General features: G+C 39.3%; 1 protein-coding gene and 1 long non-coding RNA gene across 8 annotated transcripts in view; one reads left to right on the top strand and one right to left on the bottom strand.

The window, feature by feature from the left end:
- AGRN (agrin) overlaps positions 1–18,561 on the bottom strand; it is a 658,449-nt gene that overhangs the window by 556,719 nt on the left and 83,169 nt on the right. The gene's annotated exons all lie outside the window — the stretch shown is intronic.
- On the top strand, positions 10,623–17,756 carry LOC141111073 (uncharacterized). Its single transcript, XR_012236374.1, has 3 exons — positions 10,623–11,006; positions 15,848–15,934; positions 16,198–17,756. It is a non-coding gene; the product is annotated as an uncharacterized lncRNA (long non-coding RNA).

Raw genomic sequence — 18,561 nt, 5'->3', positions numbered from 1 at the left:
GAACGGTGCGCAATCATGTTGGAACAGGGCCTTTCCCAAACGGTCCCCCCAAAGTTGGGAGCAAGAATGTCCAAAATGTCTTGGTATGCTGAAGCCTTAAGAGTTCCCTTCCCTGGAACTAAGGGGCCAAGCCCAACCCCTGAAAAACAACCCCACAGCATAATGATTTGGACCAGTGCACAAAGCAAGGTCCATAAAGACATGGCTGAGCGAGTTTGGGGTGGAGGAGGGTCCTGACCTGAGTTTAGGCTGCAGGAACCTGTCCTGACCTCAACCCAATAGAACACCTTTGGGATGAATTAGAGCGGAGACTGCGAGCCAGGCCTTTTCATCCAACATCAGTGCCTGACCTCACGAATGCGCTTTTGAAAGAATGGTCAAACAATCCCATAGGCACACTCCTAAACAGCCTTCCCAGAAGAGTTGAAGCTGTTATAGCTGAAAAGGGTGGGCCAACTCAATATTGAACCCTACGGACTAAGACTGGGATGCCATTAAAGTTCATGTGTGTAAAGGCAGGCATCCCAATACTTTTAGCAATATAGTGTATATATATATATATATATATATATATATATATATATTTATATATATATATACACACACACACGGTTACATTTTAACTATAAAAATTGCATTTTATTTTACACGATGTCATGAAATCACGTAGCATGGAGGGAGGTACCATAGGTGAGTAACTGATTTTAAAATGCCACCCACTGTGCAGCTGGCAATACTGTGGTAAAGGAGCATTTTCTCACAAAGAGTACATGTTATACAGTTTATACCTAAACAGAGTCCTACATTTCGAAACCACTTTGGCTTCAGGGTAAAGAACATTTTCTTGCACGGTGATTAATACCACTATTGAATGTAGCGAGAAGCTGTATCTTTGTGAGAAAGACTCGGACTTATGTTAGAAGTTTCTAAGGAAACACATAGCTGAGATTCCTCCCGGGCACAGCTTTGTTAATCCCTCCTGAAAGGCTCTGTGATCATGGAGCAGTTGGTGTGGTACCAGGCCCCCTGACCACGATGCTTATGGGGAGAGCCTATGTTCTCAGAGGAAGTGATTCATCTAGCCAGTGTGTTCGGCTACTTCAAGGTTTATAGAGGATTCGTGAATTATAGAAGCGTTGATTAAAGGTTGTTCCTGCACAATCTCACCACGATAAATCAAAATAGAGATGAAAATTTTTGGTGTAAGTGAGACGTACAAACATCGGAGCAGGAAAATAATCCAAATAAAACAAAACTTCGAGTATAAAGAAGTTAAAGCAGCTAGAAGAGAATTGTGGTCTGGGAAAATGGACCATACCTATTGGCTTCAGCTAAAACGTTTATTAGTTGTGTACAGAAAGGGGAAAAGCCACTGTGAGGTTTTTATCACTGTCTGTACCGCTTTGGGGACATTTAAAATTAGGAAGGAAACTTCCCAAGGTGAGGGAAACTCTCTGCTTTGTCATTGAAACAAGCGTCCCCACTGGGAAATGTTACCTCTGAACCTTTTCCTATGAGAAAAAATGTAAAATTCTCTTCCCCAAGGTAAACAGTCACCACCAATTAAAAGGAAAAGCAAATTCCCCCAAAGAAAAGGTTTTGGCTAGGGTTCTCTTTTAAGTCCATCCAATATATTCAACTTTTGCTCGAAATGCATAGATATAAGAAATGTACACCCAACGAATTACTTCAACCAGATATTTGTCCCACCTTGAATGCATAGGACACACAGCCAAGGATTGATTGATAAAGCAAACACTTAAAAAAAAAAAACATATTGCTATCTAGTTTTTATCTTTATTTCCTAGATCACATTACTGTGTTTTTTCCATACAGGCCAGCAACACTCTTTATGGGGGCTAGGCTAACCTGCAGCAAGTCAGGCCATTCAGAGTGGATTGCACAATCAGTTAAAGCATTTGTTACCCCAACACTTCATATTCCTTATATGAGCCTGCTGTACCGTGTACTTGTATCAGAAAGTATCCTGTTCTCTTTGTATTGCTTGCTTTATGTGAAATCCGTGGTGTTCCTGTATGTCCCCTTGATGTCCTAGTAAAAACTGACTACACTAAGTAGGAAAGTACACCGTGGTCAGTTCTCTAGCTATGCTGGGAACTCAGTGTACTCTCCTCCAATGATCAGACTTTTCCTGACACGCCCCCACTGCACAGCCATTCACTGGGAAGCTCAGTGTTCTGTGGTTTCTCCTCCCCCCAGCTCTTATGCACCGGAGAACAGAGAGAATGTGATAAAAGATATTTATAATGTTTTTTTATAACTATATAAAAATGTTTGCCTTTCATTTCATTTTAAACTAAATTGGTTGTTTTACAAGGTGATCATTTACAATCGCTTTAAGTATCTGGTCCACCTGGCAGGGATTGCTGGGCTGTACAGAAGAAATGTTTCAAGAAGGCTGTGTCTAGTAAGTAATACACAACTTACTAGAAGGGAAGCAAGTGCACTGTGGTGGCAACGCTGCAGATGCTTTATGAGCAGGCAGATTGTTGCCACCGAATAAGAGGAAGTCCTACTGAACAGCAGGATCAACAGGCAACTTTCTTTAGAGGAAAGCTTATAGACCTAAGAAGAAAGCCATGTCTAGTAAGGAATATATGGGTTACTGGAAAGTAGAGCTGCACGATTCTGGCCAAAATGAGAATCACATTTTTTGTTGCTTAGAATAAAGATCACGATTCTCACGGCGTAACATCATCTTTCACATTATACAAAAAAAAAAAATCGGGCTAAGTTTACTGTTTAGTTTTTTTCTAATTCATTAAGTAAATTTTTATTTTAATGAAATTGATTTTGAAAGGCAGCTGCACAAATATAGTGTGACATAAAATATTGCAACAACCATTTTATTCTTTAGGGTTTCTGCTAAAAAAAAATAATAACTATATAAGGTTTGGGGGGGGGGGGGTCAGTTTTTTTGGGGGGTTTTTTGACAGCTGTGAGCAGAGAATGGCTCTGCATTGAATCAGGAAAATGCTGCGTTAAGATCGGGAGGGGGGTAGAATCGCAATCTTGATTCTTTAAGGATTAATCGTGCAGCTCTACTGGAAAGGAAACATGTGCATTGCAGTGGCAATGCTGCAGAGACTCTTTAAGGCTGGCAATTGTTGCTGCTGAAAAGGAATAAGTCCTAATGAACAGCTGGATCAATAATCACTTTCTTTTAGAGGGAAGCCTAATTTAAAAATCAAAGGGCACAGAGAGAAGATAAAAGTTATTAGGACAGCTTTAATGTGTTTTTTGTTTTTTAGGTTTACAACCACCTTAATTACATCCAAGTCAAGAGAATCCTGAAGAGAATTTGGAATACAAATTTACATTTTAGGAACTATTTACTTGAAGATGGTTCTTAAATATAATACAAATGCTTAAGCCAAGGATATAATAAAAAGTTTAGGAATGTCTGCTGCATGCATTCTACACTAGCAGCCATTCTATTTGCTAAACCAATATTATCAAAAGTGGGCTACTGTCTAGCACTAGTTACTGTATATTGGTGATTGACTCAATGACACCATCTTTTTTCATTGAAAGCATAGCAAGAAAAACAAAGCAAAACTGGTACCAATGGGCAGCAAAGAAGCTTACCTCGAACAGGGCAATGAGGTGTTGTAACCTATCACAACAGGTCAGAAATCTACTTCAGGTATTGTCAATGCCAGATTGCTGGCAGATAAAACTGAAATATTTTCCAGTAGGTACAACAAAGTATTACTATTTTTAAAGCTGAAGTTTTAGTGAATAACAAAAAAACAGCACAAGGGACAGTCTCTACCATGAATAAAGCCATAAAGCGTATGTTACATGTGCTGGTGGGTGCTGTATTCAGTTGAAATCCAATGTCCTATGTCCCCAGATACCCCACCACAGTGGTCTTCCGGTGCTACAGGGGTTGATATCAGCGGTTGCACATATGACAGGCACTGGTCAAGTGACCACTATGCCTGCATCCCCCCCCCGCTCCATTCAAATACGCCATACTATTAGTTCCCACAACAAAAAGCCTTCCAACTTCCATACTTTTCATTGTGGGGACCGGTGGGAAGGCTTAGGGCAAAGGACTTCAGATTTCAACTGAACTCAGCAGCCACCAGCACCTGGGACACTCTTTATTCATGGTATGTACCTTTTTTTTTTTTTAAATCACTAGATATCAGCTTTAAAAAATCAATCAGTTTAAAAAGATCACCGTAATTGTAACAGCATTAAAAGCTACAGGCACTTTGGATACATGAAGTACAAATGGTTTAATCACACATAAGCAGGCCTAAGCCTCTATTTCCTGAACACAAACCTTATCATGAATTCACAGTGAAGAAAAAAAAAGAGCCCTACAGGCTAGGAGGAATATTGTGACAGTGCCAACAACTATCCCATTATTTGTCCTTTGCAAAAAGCATTCCGCCTTTCATGCCTCCCAGGTATAGAAATACTACACCTGGAGCAGGCGAACACAACTGACTAATACTGTTGGAACATACCTGCCTGAACTATGAATGGTATGCAGAGTTGGCTGTAGGCCCAGATCCTGCCCATTGGTACAAGAGAGGGGGGGTATGAGTGCATGTGTGGGGTAGGAGGGGGACCAATTCTGAGAAAAAACAAGAATGCAAGTTACTAATTTACAGCCTGTGATTGCTCAGTTCACTATGGTGTAAGGCTTACAATTACCCATCGGCGTTATTTCTACAACTAACATTCAACGTAGCAGGAATATCTCACATATTATTTGGAACCATTTAGGCTTCATTTACATCAGCGTGTTGCGTTTTTCTTTTTTTGTGTGCTTATTTTGCATGTTTGTTGTACAACAGCATAGGGCAGCCTATTCATTCAAATAGGCTGCCCTACGCATGACTAAGTAGCTCCTGAACCTTGTTGTGGCAGTGAGCCTTGTGCATTTTTACACAACAAAATTTGAAGTTGCTACCCGCATTTGGGGGTGCCATTAGGAAATAATAGCACTGCACATGTGATGCACATTTTTCAGGTGTTCGTAGAATGTAAAGGTGTGAATGGATTTTTACGTGAATGCAATCGTTGTGCAAATGCCGAAAAAAAACAGCACTCAGAAGACAATTTACAGTATAGAAATGCAACAGTGTTATTAACCAGTTCCGTTAACCAGTACCATTTAGTCAGAACGATAAAGCCACCACCCAGACGTCAATCTGCTATAGGCCGAGCAGTGGCTTTACCATTCTGACTGGACGTCATATGGGGCGCAGCCTGGTGATCGCTGGTGCAGTGTGTCCTTCGGCCTATGATGTAGGCTCTTTACCATGTGATCAGCTGTGTCCAATCACAGCTGATCACAGTGTAAATAGAAAATGCCAGTTATTGACATTCCTCTCCTCATGCTGACAGTGCTTGAGGAGAGGAGAGTAGATAAGTTGATTTCCACAGTGGGGACATCTGCACTGATAATCAGTGCCCTAATTATCAGTGCAGCCCCAGTGATGCCTGTCAGTGCCCACCAGTGATGTCCACCAGTGATGCCAATCATTGCCCATTGGTGATACCAATCAGTGCCTTCTCCTCAGCACTGCCTATCATTGCCCATCAATGCTGCCTATCATTGCCCATAAGTACTGCCTATCAGTGTCAATCAGTGCTGCATATTAGTGCGTCCTCATCAGTGCTGCATATCAGTGTCCATCAGTGCCGCCTATCAGTGCCAGTAAGTGCTGCATATTAGTGAGTCCTCATCAGTGCAGCCTATCAGTGCTCATCAGTGAAGGAGAAAAATGATCTATTCAAAAAATTTTATAACAGAAACAAAGAAAAACTTTGTTTTTTCAAAATTTTCTGTCTTTTTCATTTGTTTAGCAAAAAAAAAAAAAGCCCACTGAGGATTAAATACCAGTAAAAGAAAGCTCTATCTGTTGAAAAAAAAAAATGATAAAAATTTAGTTTGAGTACAGTGTTGCATGACCTGCAATTGTCATTTAAAGTGCGACAGTGCTGAAAGCTGAAAATTGGCCTGGGCAGGAAGGGGGTGAAAGTGCCCTGTATTGAAGTGGTTTGACAAATCACAAAACTAAACCAGGGTAATAATCTATAAAAAGTTAATTAGGTTATATATATACAAAGCCCCTGTACATGTTGTGACAACCATATTAGGTATGCCATAAACAATATACATTGTCTATAAACCCAACCCATAATGACACATTTTGTGACTGAAATCTGCTTCCTCAGGACTAGGAATGCATACTTTTATGTGCATTTTTAATATATAGTTTAACATATTGTGTGTTTGCTTTGATTTTTATCTGTTACCAAGAATAAAACAGATCAAAGTTCAGAAAATGATTATACCTACAATCCATGCCATTTGCATGCTTTTTTTGAAAATTAGACACAAGAGAAAATCCTTTTTTTTTTTTTTTTTTTTTTTTAATAGAGTAATGGTGGGTTATAACCCCTGTCTTTGTTTGCTGTGTCTCATTGAGAAGATTTCCCTTTGCTTCCTGCCTGATAGCCACTACAAGAAGTGAGAGGACATCCCTACAAAGTGAGGGGATCCCTGGTTGTCACTAGGGTCACCAGAACTGGTGTTCTCATTAGAAAATGTTCCCTCTATTCCTGTTTTGGTGACAACTGACACTTTGAGATGTTTCACTCACGATCATAATAGTAAATAAGACAAACAGAGGGTGAATCTCTCTAATGGAGACACAGACCACAATAAAAACCTGACAAGTGTTCTAATCCCTCTCCACTTATGCAAAAAAAAAAAAAAATGTTTTGCCATACTTCAAGGCTATCTCTCTCTCGCTCTCTCTCTCTCTCTCTATATATATATATATATATATATATATATAGAGAGAGAGAGAGAGAGAGAGAGAGAGAGAGAGAGAGAGAGAGAGAGAGAGATCTATATAGAGAGAGAGAGAGAGAGAGAGAGAGAGAGAGAGAGAGAGAGAGAGAGAGAGAGAGAGAGAGATCTCATATATATATATATATATATATATATATATATATATATATATATCTCTAGAGAGAGAGAGAGACAAAGATATATATATATATATATATATATATATATATATATATATATATATATATAAAAGAGAGAGAGAGATACATCTATATATCTATCTCTCTCTCTCTCTCTCTCTCTCTATATATATATATACACACACACACTGGATATGTACACACTTGTGAAAAGAGCCCATTTTTTCTAGTTGCCTGTCAAGACACAAGATTCAATTTTTGCTGCAAGTCAGGATGACAGGTCCTCCTAATGGTGCGTCATAGTCATGCAGCTTTTGAACATAATCTATGAGCAGCTCTATGTTTCTGGTTATGTTTCTAGTATCTATTTTCTCTGTGAACATTAAACCCACCCCATACTAGGAATGTCTGCATTTTCTTTGTGCAGCTAATTATATAACTTGGGCAAATCAATTAAGAGCATTTGTCAGCTTTAGGAGACCTGTCCATGCACTGAGGGAGGTTTATGGTCCCAAATGGCCTACCATAGCTTCTTGCTGAAAGGCCTGATTATTACCCACTTAGCCCACTTATCTTTACATCTCTGGGTAGTGTTCTCTTTTATGGCTCCCGCTTTATGACTCTGACTGGTTTATTTGATAATGACCTCTTTTCATTTACATGTAGGAGGGAATTAGGAACGCAATGCAGTGTGACTCACAGCTTTAAAATGACAAAGAAATTCAGACTTAGCGAGTATTCAGGCACTAGGCAGCTGCAACACCAAACTCCAAGTAATCCAATACATTTCAAGCAGTATGATCGTACTGGTAGAAAGATAAAGGAAATGCACTGGGGCAACAGAATACATCCTGTGACATGTTAATGTTAAAGTCATTTTCAATATGTTTAAATCATTTATTTCAATAAAATAATACACAAGTGATCTTGCCATATAGACCCCTGTCTAGGCACTTTCTGTTATATGGTGACAACACTGTCTCTGTCTCACAATTATGCTCCTATGTTGTCACCATAAACACAAAAGCTTCCAGTGGAGGACACAATTGCCCTTAAACAAAAGTAGTGGGTAGCACTTTCAACAGCAACAGGGTCACTGGTTTAAATCCGGAACATGACACCATCTGCCTGGAGTTTGCATGTTCTCCCTGTGCCTGCGTGGGTTTCCTCCGGGTACTCCGGTTTCCTCCCACACTCTAAAGACATGCTGGTAGGTTAAATGTATTCTGTCTAAATTGGCCCTAGTATGTATGAATGTGAGTTAGGGACCTTAGGTTGTAAGCTCCTTAAGGGCAGGGACTGATGTGAATGTACAATATATATGAAAAGCGCTGCGTAAATTGACAGCACTATATAAGTACCTGAAATAAATAAAATAAATAAAAACAGAAAAAAAAAAATACACACGTATGATCTCCTGTTCATCAACAGGAAAATCTCCATTGTCTGATTGCATGCAAGTATACAGGAAGTGGCTGCAAAAAAGCTGCAGAAAATAAGTCGTACTTAGATGAAAAATACATTTAAAAAGGGGGGCGATTATTATCAGTGCCGCGCTTCAAAATACATTTATAAATAATATATTGTGAAGCGTGGCACTGATTGATAATAATTTATGTTAATACAGATATATTAAAGTGTGTAAAGTGTGGGTGATTCACAACAAACACTATTTTTGGTTATTGCTCTCTAAGTTTAAAAAAGGGGGGCAATGTTTTATAGAAATACAAGAAAATAAGTATTTTTTTATGATACACAATGCTTTTGCAAGCCAAATGTCTTCAGTTAGGTGTCGTTCATATGTGCTTTGATCTCTGAAGAGGGATGTGCAAAAGCACTGCGGCCGCGGCATGTGTACAACCCCTCTGCAGCTAAAGGGGTTAGTGGTGGAAGGCAGTAAAAGTTCAGCTCAAACCCAAACCGGGTCCCTCGATCTCACATGTGAACGAGCCCTAAAGTACTCAAAAGCGTCATTACTAAACTAATGCAAAAACAAGGCACTAAATGCATCCATCTATCATCATTCACTCCATCACGCTTATCTGAAAGAAAGGCATGATACCCCATAAAGACCTGAGCCTCGTGTAAAAGAAAAAAGAAAAAACCCTACTGTTAAGGAATGAAGGTATTCAAAAATGGATGGAACTATCTAACTGGATTCTGTGGTAAACTCCACAGGTTATGTTTACCCAAGAACAGATTTTCTCTGGCCATGTATTCTCAATAACCTCCACGTGGTTCTGTTCTCTACTAATTTGCCACCCTTCATGCACAATATTTGGAAACACACACAACAATAAATTCCAAAAATTTACCGGAAATACATGACCATTTCCATGATTTACAGTTGAAAAATAAAATCAAGCACAACCCTGATAATGAGGAAGTCGTGAGCCATTTACAGCCTCCAGGAAAATAAAGCACAGTAGATGCAGGGAGGTGAAACATTGAAATGTGTTGTCAGCAGGAGGCACGCAGGTAAGGATAAATAATGTCAATTGATAGATTTAGACACCACACAACCACATTGGCCCCTGGGGGTCTATGATGTCATTTATCTAAAATGCTTGTGGTTTCCTTCAGGGGGTAAATCACACACTATAAATGATTGTTGCAGTGTATGAGACCTAATTGCATTACCATTACAAAACAAATGCCTGCCTACACAGCCTTCGTCTAAGCTCACTAACAAAATGATCATTTAGGTCTCTTGCGGTGCTAGCAAGAGCTATTAAAAACTTTAATGCAACATTAATGTTATTTATGGAAAGATTTCATAAGAAAATTACTTTTTTATTAAAATAGAAAGCCATGGTGAGGACGACAGATGGAACTTACTGCCGATACTTCCACAGACTTCAGCTTCTATTCATTTGTTCAATGTTGCTAAAATCAGTTCACTCAATTTACCTCAACCTGAATTCTAGGTAATCCAGTGCAGAAAGAATCCACAGAATACCTCACTGTGTCACTGGTAGTGTGTATTATTGTCAGAGCTGGGCTCAGCCCTTCCTTCTCTGAGCTATCCGCTCAGTTGTCGGCTAATTGCCAGCTCCCATCTCTCCACACTCAGCTGATATCCTGCTCCTCAGTCCTGCCTACTTAAGCCGTCCAGCCCAGAGGATCTCTACCTTCTCCTTGGTCAACATCACAGAGACACTCTCCTGCATTCCTGTTAAAAGACGTGCTTGGCTGACATCCCTTCTGGCTCCAGATCCTGCTTGCTGTTTTACTACGCTCATTTCCGGTTCCCTGACATTTGGCTTGTCTGAATATCCTTTCCGGTTCCTGATCTCTGGCTATGTTTTGAATTCGTTTGTTCTATTTACTTTTATTATTAAACAAGTGTGATTTAACTGTACTTCTGTCTCGATCTGATTTCATGGTTTCTGACAATTATAAAGCCTTTACGGTGTACCCTTCTCTCCCTCTGTCTCCTGAATAACCAATCACATTTATACACGTATGACTTACCAATGATCAAGGATTCCAGCATAAGCCATAGTCATGGTCCCCGCCTTCACACAATTCAATTCAAATTAGTTGACTAAGTCCTGTGTGGTGAAACATGTTGGAGTGGTTGATCCCTGGGTGGGGACTATGGATAATGATGGAATAAAGACCTAGTCATTAGTACATCATCAGCGTGCAGTTGCTTTACTTTTTCCTTGTGGCATGTTCAAAGTGAGGGCAGCTCTTGTTTCAGCCTGACACCCAAGATCAAGGATAGAGTAGAAGCTTGTGCCTTTGAGTGGAGGAGACTTGTATGCTACTTCAGTCACACTCATACTTGCAGGTTAGGTTTTGAATCTGATTGGTGGCTGTGAAAAACTACTTAGTAATGATATTAATTTTAACATTGAGTTTTCTGTAGCATAAAAAAGACAGCTAGAAAACTGTAGTAGGTGTGTCTCTTGTATCATAAGCAGATGTTCTCAGATCAGCAAATTAACGACTCAAGGAAGTGAGATTGATTCGTTCAATTCAGCAATGCCTGGAGGAGGAACTGAACTACTCAACGGGTAAGCTATACATCCTGTAAGCATTTCATTGCTTAAATTTTACATTTTCAAATTTGACTGGAGCATACCTTAAAGCGTAACTCCACTTTGTGTTCCCCTCTGAGTGATCTATGTACATTTGTAGCAGATTCCTACCTTTTGTTATTCTGAAGAAATCCATTTGTGTTTGTCTGTGCCTCTGTTCTGAGTGGGTCGAATGGGAGTAGTTTCCTAATTAAGTGTCAGGTGTGCAGCTGCACAACACTAATGAGGAAATCTGCCGGGCCTGCGTCCCTTTATACATGTTGCTATTAAAAGCATCTCTCAAAAAAAATTAAAATTTTTGTTGCAAGGGATGCCTGAAATCTGACTTGTATCTTAGACAGACTTCTGGGAAAATTGGTGAGCCAATTACACAAGCAGGAAATGATGTTTCTGGGCAGTGATCAGTACACATTCTGTGTACAGAACAAGTCCAGGTAGCCATATTGCAACGTATTCTCAGAAAATCACATTGGCTGCAGATTGAAAAGGAAATGTCATTTTTATTAACATTCAATCACAATAAGATTAGTGTCGCAATTATATGCGCTATATTATTTTTTCTTTATTTGCCATTTTTTTTCCCCACAAAAGTTGAGTTACCCTTTAAAGTCTTAGTAGGTACATACGCATACAGCTCCACCAGGATGTTCGGTCAGTTGAAGCTTTTCCGTAGCCACTTTAAGATATTACTAAAGTACCTAAGTGCTGGGATCTAGTCCAAATGCAGTAGTCAATAACCTCACATGACTAAATTCTCAATTTATTCTTATGGAGAATTTACACAGCAGATCGCCTCTTCAGATTCTGGCCTCAAACCACATGGTATAGTAATGGCTGAAGCCCTTTACATATGTTCACAGTCAGCATGTGTGCTTGCTCATTAAATTATTTTATTCAATTATATTTAGAACACATTTTGAAGAACATAACATTCCCCTAATTATTGCATCTAAACCTAAAAACGTAAAAACCACCAAGTAGGGCTAGCCACCTAGTGGAAGTTGGGGCCTACCAGTATATTTCAGAAATGTGTGAGAAAAGTGGTGGACCTCAAGGAAACTCATACTGGAACATTTACTGGCTTCTCAGATGAGTACCCACGGAAAACAATGATCTTTTTACCTATATGGAAGGCCTCATTTACACTTGCAGCCACTAGAGGTAAAGACAGGTAAGTTGGTGCACTTTTGTGTCACCAACCCCTCCCCCCTGCAACCGCCCCCCTTAACTTAACATGACAGCCGGGTGGTACACATGCAGAGGCCATGATGCTTTGCTTTGTGGACAAAATTTTACCACAAGTCACGATCGGCAGGAATCAAGTGAATGGGACCATGCCGCAACTGCCCTGCACCTGTGTATAATGCACAAACAATCCTGTGGCTTTTCAAGGATTAAAACAAGCTTCATGGAGGCAACCTCAGAGTCACCTGCCAAATGCCTCCAAAAAGTGATCTACAGTGAATCCTCATAGTGAAAAACAAGGACAGTTTCAGATGAGCATTCCATCTGGCTGTTTTTTATACGGATGTAGCTAGAAAAGCAATGTATCTCTATGGGCAGGCAGATGTAAACCAATGTGCATCTATTTACATTTCTAAAAAGTGACATGCGTTATGTTCTAAACCAACTCAGCAGGGGATCTGTTTGGAGAAAAAGAGCGGAGGACAGCCACATGAAAGGGACCTAAAAGAACAATTCAACAAGGAGAATGGGACAATACTTATAATAGCCATCACAGGTGTGCAGACCCTGGACCTCAAGTGCACAGATGTCACCAAAGGAGACCATGAGATATAAACAGGTTGTCAAGTAATCTATCGCTCTAACAATCATTTAAATGTAAAATATTTTGAATATAATGACCCTTTAACATACATCATAATTATAGTAGATGAAAGGACTTTACAATATCAGCTTTTACTAACTGCCATGTGGTCTGAAGAACAGGGCATTAAATATCTATTTACAATTCAGCAATGTATCTGATCCTAGTTATATCACCTTTTCTCCAGGTATACACAAATTTCTGTACTGATATCTGAATTTTAGGCCTTGCTCACCAGATCTCAGCTATGACTGCTCAGCTATTTCTTACAAACTCCTTTCTTCTGAGTGAGACGTGCAGCAGACAAGTTGATGCTCGCCTTCTCTGAAGAATGAGCTTATTTAATGGGCCCTCCCAAGCTCGAGATGATATATATGGCATTGGGGTGTGCCGTTCATGGAAGATGACCCCAAGGCAGCAACGACCAAACAGCCTGTCTGAGGCATTTACATATAGTATGTAACTAGTGACAGACAACTTGTGTTCTGGAGGATAAAGAGCTGCTTCTACCAAACCAAGGGAATTTTTTCCGTTAAAATGACAGACATTTTTTGAGTTCCTAATGAAGTCTGGTCATTCCTTTACTCTCTGCCCTGTGCAAGCAAAATCAGAATGACATTTACAGAACCTCTACATATGACTGCTGACTCTTTCTAATCCTAAAATGCTTGTCCTGTGTGTTTTTATCAGCCTAAAGTTCAGATTCACACAAGTACAGCATTGCCAACATTTTTTATACAGCCAGCCATAGCTTTTAAAACCCTCTGTATAAGGGACAGGTTAGCCATAACTTGCTAACTCCGTCCTCCAGAGATGCTATGGTGCCCCCGGCATTGCTGTAGGAACCTACAAACTGCAGCTGTTTAGGATTAGGTCAGCATGTGGTGCCAGTGTTACACAGAGCACATCTTTTGCCTTTTCCTCTTCACAGTTGGGAATCTTTCAGATTTACTGAGCTATTAAACCCGCTGTGCCCTGAAAAGAGTTCATGTTTCACAGCCTGTAAGGAAAAGGAATACAATACACAGCGGATGTCATCTTTGTAACATCTGGTTACCCCTGAGATCCAATAACTCTCACTTGGGAAGCAATAGACTCCTCTTCCAACTACTGGATTACAATGGTTCAACAATCATCTTGTTACTGGACCTACAGTAATACTGCTTTTGACCACAATTTCATAAAGTGGACATCAAGGCAGCAGAAAAAAGACATTTTTCAGTGGAGAAAATACTGGTTCACGCTAAAAAAATAAAAATAAAGCATTTCTTACAAAAAATTACCTTTAAAAAAATAAAAAATTGTGAAAATATCATAAATTGTCTTATAAAAATAGATCACATTATCCTGTTGGGCTGATTTCCCATTTCAAAAGATGGAGCCTGAATAGAGCTATCACTGCAGACATTCATTGTGGGACACTGGGAAGTTTTAATTTTGCATGGGGGTGGGGGGGCTATCTGCACATCGTGTATCCCAACATTTTAGTGCACCTGAGATGCACAGATGCAGCGCTCGGCCCTGCTGCCTGCCGTATGTCAAAGTTCATGGAAAGCTGCAGCTGCAGCTGCAGCTACGTTTAGGGACGAATGCCCAGGACGACAGGTCTTCTGAGATTCTGTCAAGGATTTAATCTTGCCAACTAATTTTGTTTGAAAGCCCTTCCAATTTCATTCCGACCTGCTATTTTAATTAAATTCTAGATGTGTTAAACAGGTTTCTTTTGTACGTAGAACATGATCACCACAGTTGAAACCAATTGTCAATTTCGAAGCGGCTAACCATTAGAAAATTAAATGAACACTCTGAAAACAATTTTTCTACTATATAAATTGATAACCAGTAGTGGCCTAAAAAATATGCCCCATATGCGTATTATAATTACATATATTTAATTCAAATACTACTAGTGTATGGCCAGCCTAACCCTTCTCTAAGCCCTAATCTTGTACTAAGGTGCCCGCAATTATGAGGCAACAGTGGTCTGATCTGACCATTTTCAATGCCTTTTTGAAACTTTTGCAGACAGCCACTGGAGAATCCAGGAATCATAAAGGTTAGAGAGGCAGTACAAAATCCTAATATCTCTTCCTGATAAGCAGGCGTCCATAAACTCTCCTGCATCCTGCTTCAGTCATATAAACATTTAAGTTTGGCATAGTGGCTCCTGTGCACCCCACTACAGATAGCTTTACATAGTTTAGAGAATGATGAAAAAAAAATGAGGTAATCACCGAAACATGAATTTTAAGCAAATTTGTTTCTTATTACCTGGACACTTCTAAGTTCCGTATTCATCTCTCCTTAGGGGTGGGGATTCCGAACAATAGACTTGGCTTTGTCAAATATAGGCATGATTGGGTTTGGTGTGAGTTGTGCATGGGCAGGGTCTAGATATTAGAGGTTAATACTAGATTTTAAAATAAAGAGCATTTTCCCATCACGTAGCAATCAATTTTGTGAACAGGTTCAATTGCGATATCAATCTTTGATTGGGGATTATCCCAAGACTTTTTCATTTATATTAAACAGATACTGTTCCCAGAAGCATAAATTATGGGAAAGAATTTCAAACTTCTCAAATTTGCTGATTAGAGACCAAAATAAAAAATGTCAATTTTCTCCAGGGACACTGGATGTCCCTAGCACCAGTGTCATAACAAACGGGGATATTAATTACATTGAGGGAAAGTCGTTGTGTAACTCTTAGCAAGCGTTAGTGGTTTGATGTAGGTTTGTCTGGACTCTTTTCGAGCTGGCGTCAGGAGTTGACATGCACAAATGAACAGAGTGAAAAAATACATAGATAGGGCCTTTGCCAATAGAAACACAATGAGACTTGGCAAAAAAAAAGAATCAGTTTATATTCACAAAACATACTTCTATGAAGTCAAACAAGAAAAGAATGCGAAACAGAGAAATGCAATATTCCTGCTGTATTATGTCTTTCACAGAGGCTGTTATCTGTACATCCCTATTTATCATATAGATGGCTGTAAGGATTATCCATTGAATAGGAGATAGAAGAATTCAGGAGAGAATGAAAGATGAACATTGTAATGTCGATCCTTAAAAGGTAAGAAGTGTATGTCAGTAAAATCTGATTTAAAATATAATAGGTGCATTTGCTTTAGTCTTCTCAAACAAAGAAATTTTGAGTGGCAACCCACGAGGTGATAAATGGCACAGAAATATCTATCCCCAAAAGCCTGTTAGATATTCTGTTCACCAAAATGGTGCCAAAAACACAAGCAAAGGCATGGCTATTTACATTAGGGATGTTTTTGCCTTTCTGTCTATTTAAACTCAATGCATAACTCAATCTTTTTTCTTATATAGGTGGAAAAGGGCCAGGATTGGATACCTTGCCAGGTCTTTATTGTTTTTCCCAGCAGGAAGACCTTCCAGTCTCGTCACTTTATCTGTTCCAGCTCTTAATTTTCTTATAGTCATGCTGTGACTGTAGCAGGAATCTTAGGTGACAACCAAACAGAACCTGATACAAACTCCAGCAGGTGGGAGATCTCCCATTAGGGGTCAAAGAGGGCAGCAAAATGCTGGCAGCAGATCAAACATTCCCCAAAAGCTGTTATGGTTGGAGCTACAGGTCACATTTCAAAGGGCATAATCAGCTTGTCTAGTTCAGTTTATGACAATTTGGGAATGGAAGGGAAAAAAAGGTGTTCTGAATTTGATCAATAGACAAGGAATGGTTTATTGTGTGCAAATTTCTGTTGAAAAGGGATACTGGTGTAAATACAGCAATACCACCTTAAAATTGCAGATGGTAGTTTGTTCATGATGACCAAAAACTGGTCTAAGTGGAGCATCAAACAATATGGTCAAAACCTGGATAAATTGTCTTTAATGCTATTTCTTGGAACAACAGTGTGAAAACATGGCTGCCTTGTCAAATTCATCTCTCACTTCAAGAGTTCTGCAAAGTTGCCCAACAATTCATAAATATTTGTGAAACAGGTGAACAAACGCAGCAGTGTGGATGTACTGAGTTTGATGTTCCTGCACGCACCAGCTTGCAATCACCTAGAAATAGAAGCTGATGTAAGAGAGTCACCTAAGCAAACAAGACAATAATAAATCAATTTATATACGAATTAAAGAAAGGATATCTTGAAGGACAATGTACAAGTCATCTACTTGCTTTCTGCTAGACCTGAGTTCCAACCTGCTGTTCATCAGTTAAAAGGATTCAGATTTGATAAATTGCAGGAATTACACCAACTATCCAACTAAAGACCAACAATCTAACCTTTTTGGTAATACTATTCTTTCTTTTTTTGTTAAATTACATATATTAGGAAGCATTATATGGCTTTATAATTACAAGAAATATGTAATCCATTAAGAGGCATACTGTAATATGCAGGATAACCCATGCACATTTACTGAGTATTTCCTTGCATTCAATGCCTCTCTGTGCCAGGTACAGGGGGCCAATATCAGCACATGAAAATATAGATTTTAGGCTCATTTGTATTGCATCAAATTTGTGTTAAATATTGACTTAACAGGGTGAGATTGAGTGTGGACATGCCAAAAACAAATAGCAAATCACTGAAGAAATTAATGTTTTATAATTTTAAAATCAATCAGAACAGACAAATGTGTTGAAGCGTTGTGTTGAGACCTGAGTTTTCCATGGAGGAACTGAAAATTCTGATGGTGGCCTCCAATTATTTTTTTCTTAAAATGACCAGCACATTGAGTAACTCCTGCAATCAATCTCTGGAGTACTTAGAGTAGGAGATCAGGTGTTCCAGACCGGGTTCATACATTAAAGACGCCAACTGGTGTGCTTTAGCTCAGGCCCTTATTTTTTTTAATGCTGGTTTTCATTAGACACAATTGGATATCAAGTTCCATAAATCCAGATAATAGCCAGCAGGGATGGATTACCATAACTGGAGCCTATATACAATCTTTGGTGGCTTAAGCAATAATTCTTGTTAGGATCACCTTATTTCCAAAGAACGTGTTCTTGTTTTACTGGTCCTAACCTGGCTAAAAATATTGTGACAATACATAAATAGGCTTATATGAGATGGCTGCATTTCCACATGCGATGGAAAAAAACATGTGCATCCAATAATTAAATACAGGGAAAAGCCTCCTGTTTGCCTCGGCCACCAGACATGTGCCTAGTGTACTGCTAAATCCAGGCACGGTTGCCAGTTTCCTAATCTACTAAATAACCCCACCCTGACACTAAAGTGACACTAAATGATATTCTTATTCTCTAAAAATACTTTGTTTCATAAACGTATTTCTTACTCTGTTTTTCTGTCTCCTTGTAACATCCTCCATGATCTCCAGAATCTCACTGTTCTGTATGTAACAGAATGTGTATCATCCAAGTAACAGGCCGCACACAGAAGACATTTAACTCCATTAAGTTTTAGTGCTAGCACATCGTTTCACTCTGGCCCAAAACTATGTCCCCAACATGTTTTACCCACAGCAGAGCTTATCATGGACATTAAGACCTGCTGTTGGTAAAACATGTTATGGACATGGCTTTGGGTCAACTGAGCAGTATACTGTCATTGCAAAAACCTTGAGTTGAGTTGAACTTCTTCAGTGTGCGGCCTGGTTTTGTGGACTACAGTGGAACAAGAGACTTCAGGGCCTTGTCACCCAGCTGATTGCAAAAATGAACTAAAAAGGGGGAATTTGGGACTTTAA

The sequence above is a fragment of the Aquarana catesbeiana genome, linkage group LG10 (assembly GCF_042186555.1).
Source record: "Aquarana catesbeiana isolate 2022-GZ linkage group LG10, ASM4218655v1, whole genome shotgun sequence".
NCBI classification, from domain to species: Eukaryota; Metazoa; Chordata; class Amphibia; order Anura; family Ranidae; genus Aquarana; species Aquarana catesbeiana.
The sequence above is the reverse complement of the archived record's forward strand: the minus strand, read 5'-3'. Positions and strand labels throughout refer to the sequence as shown.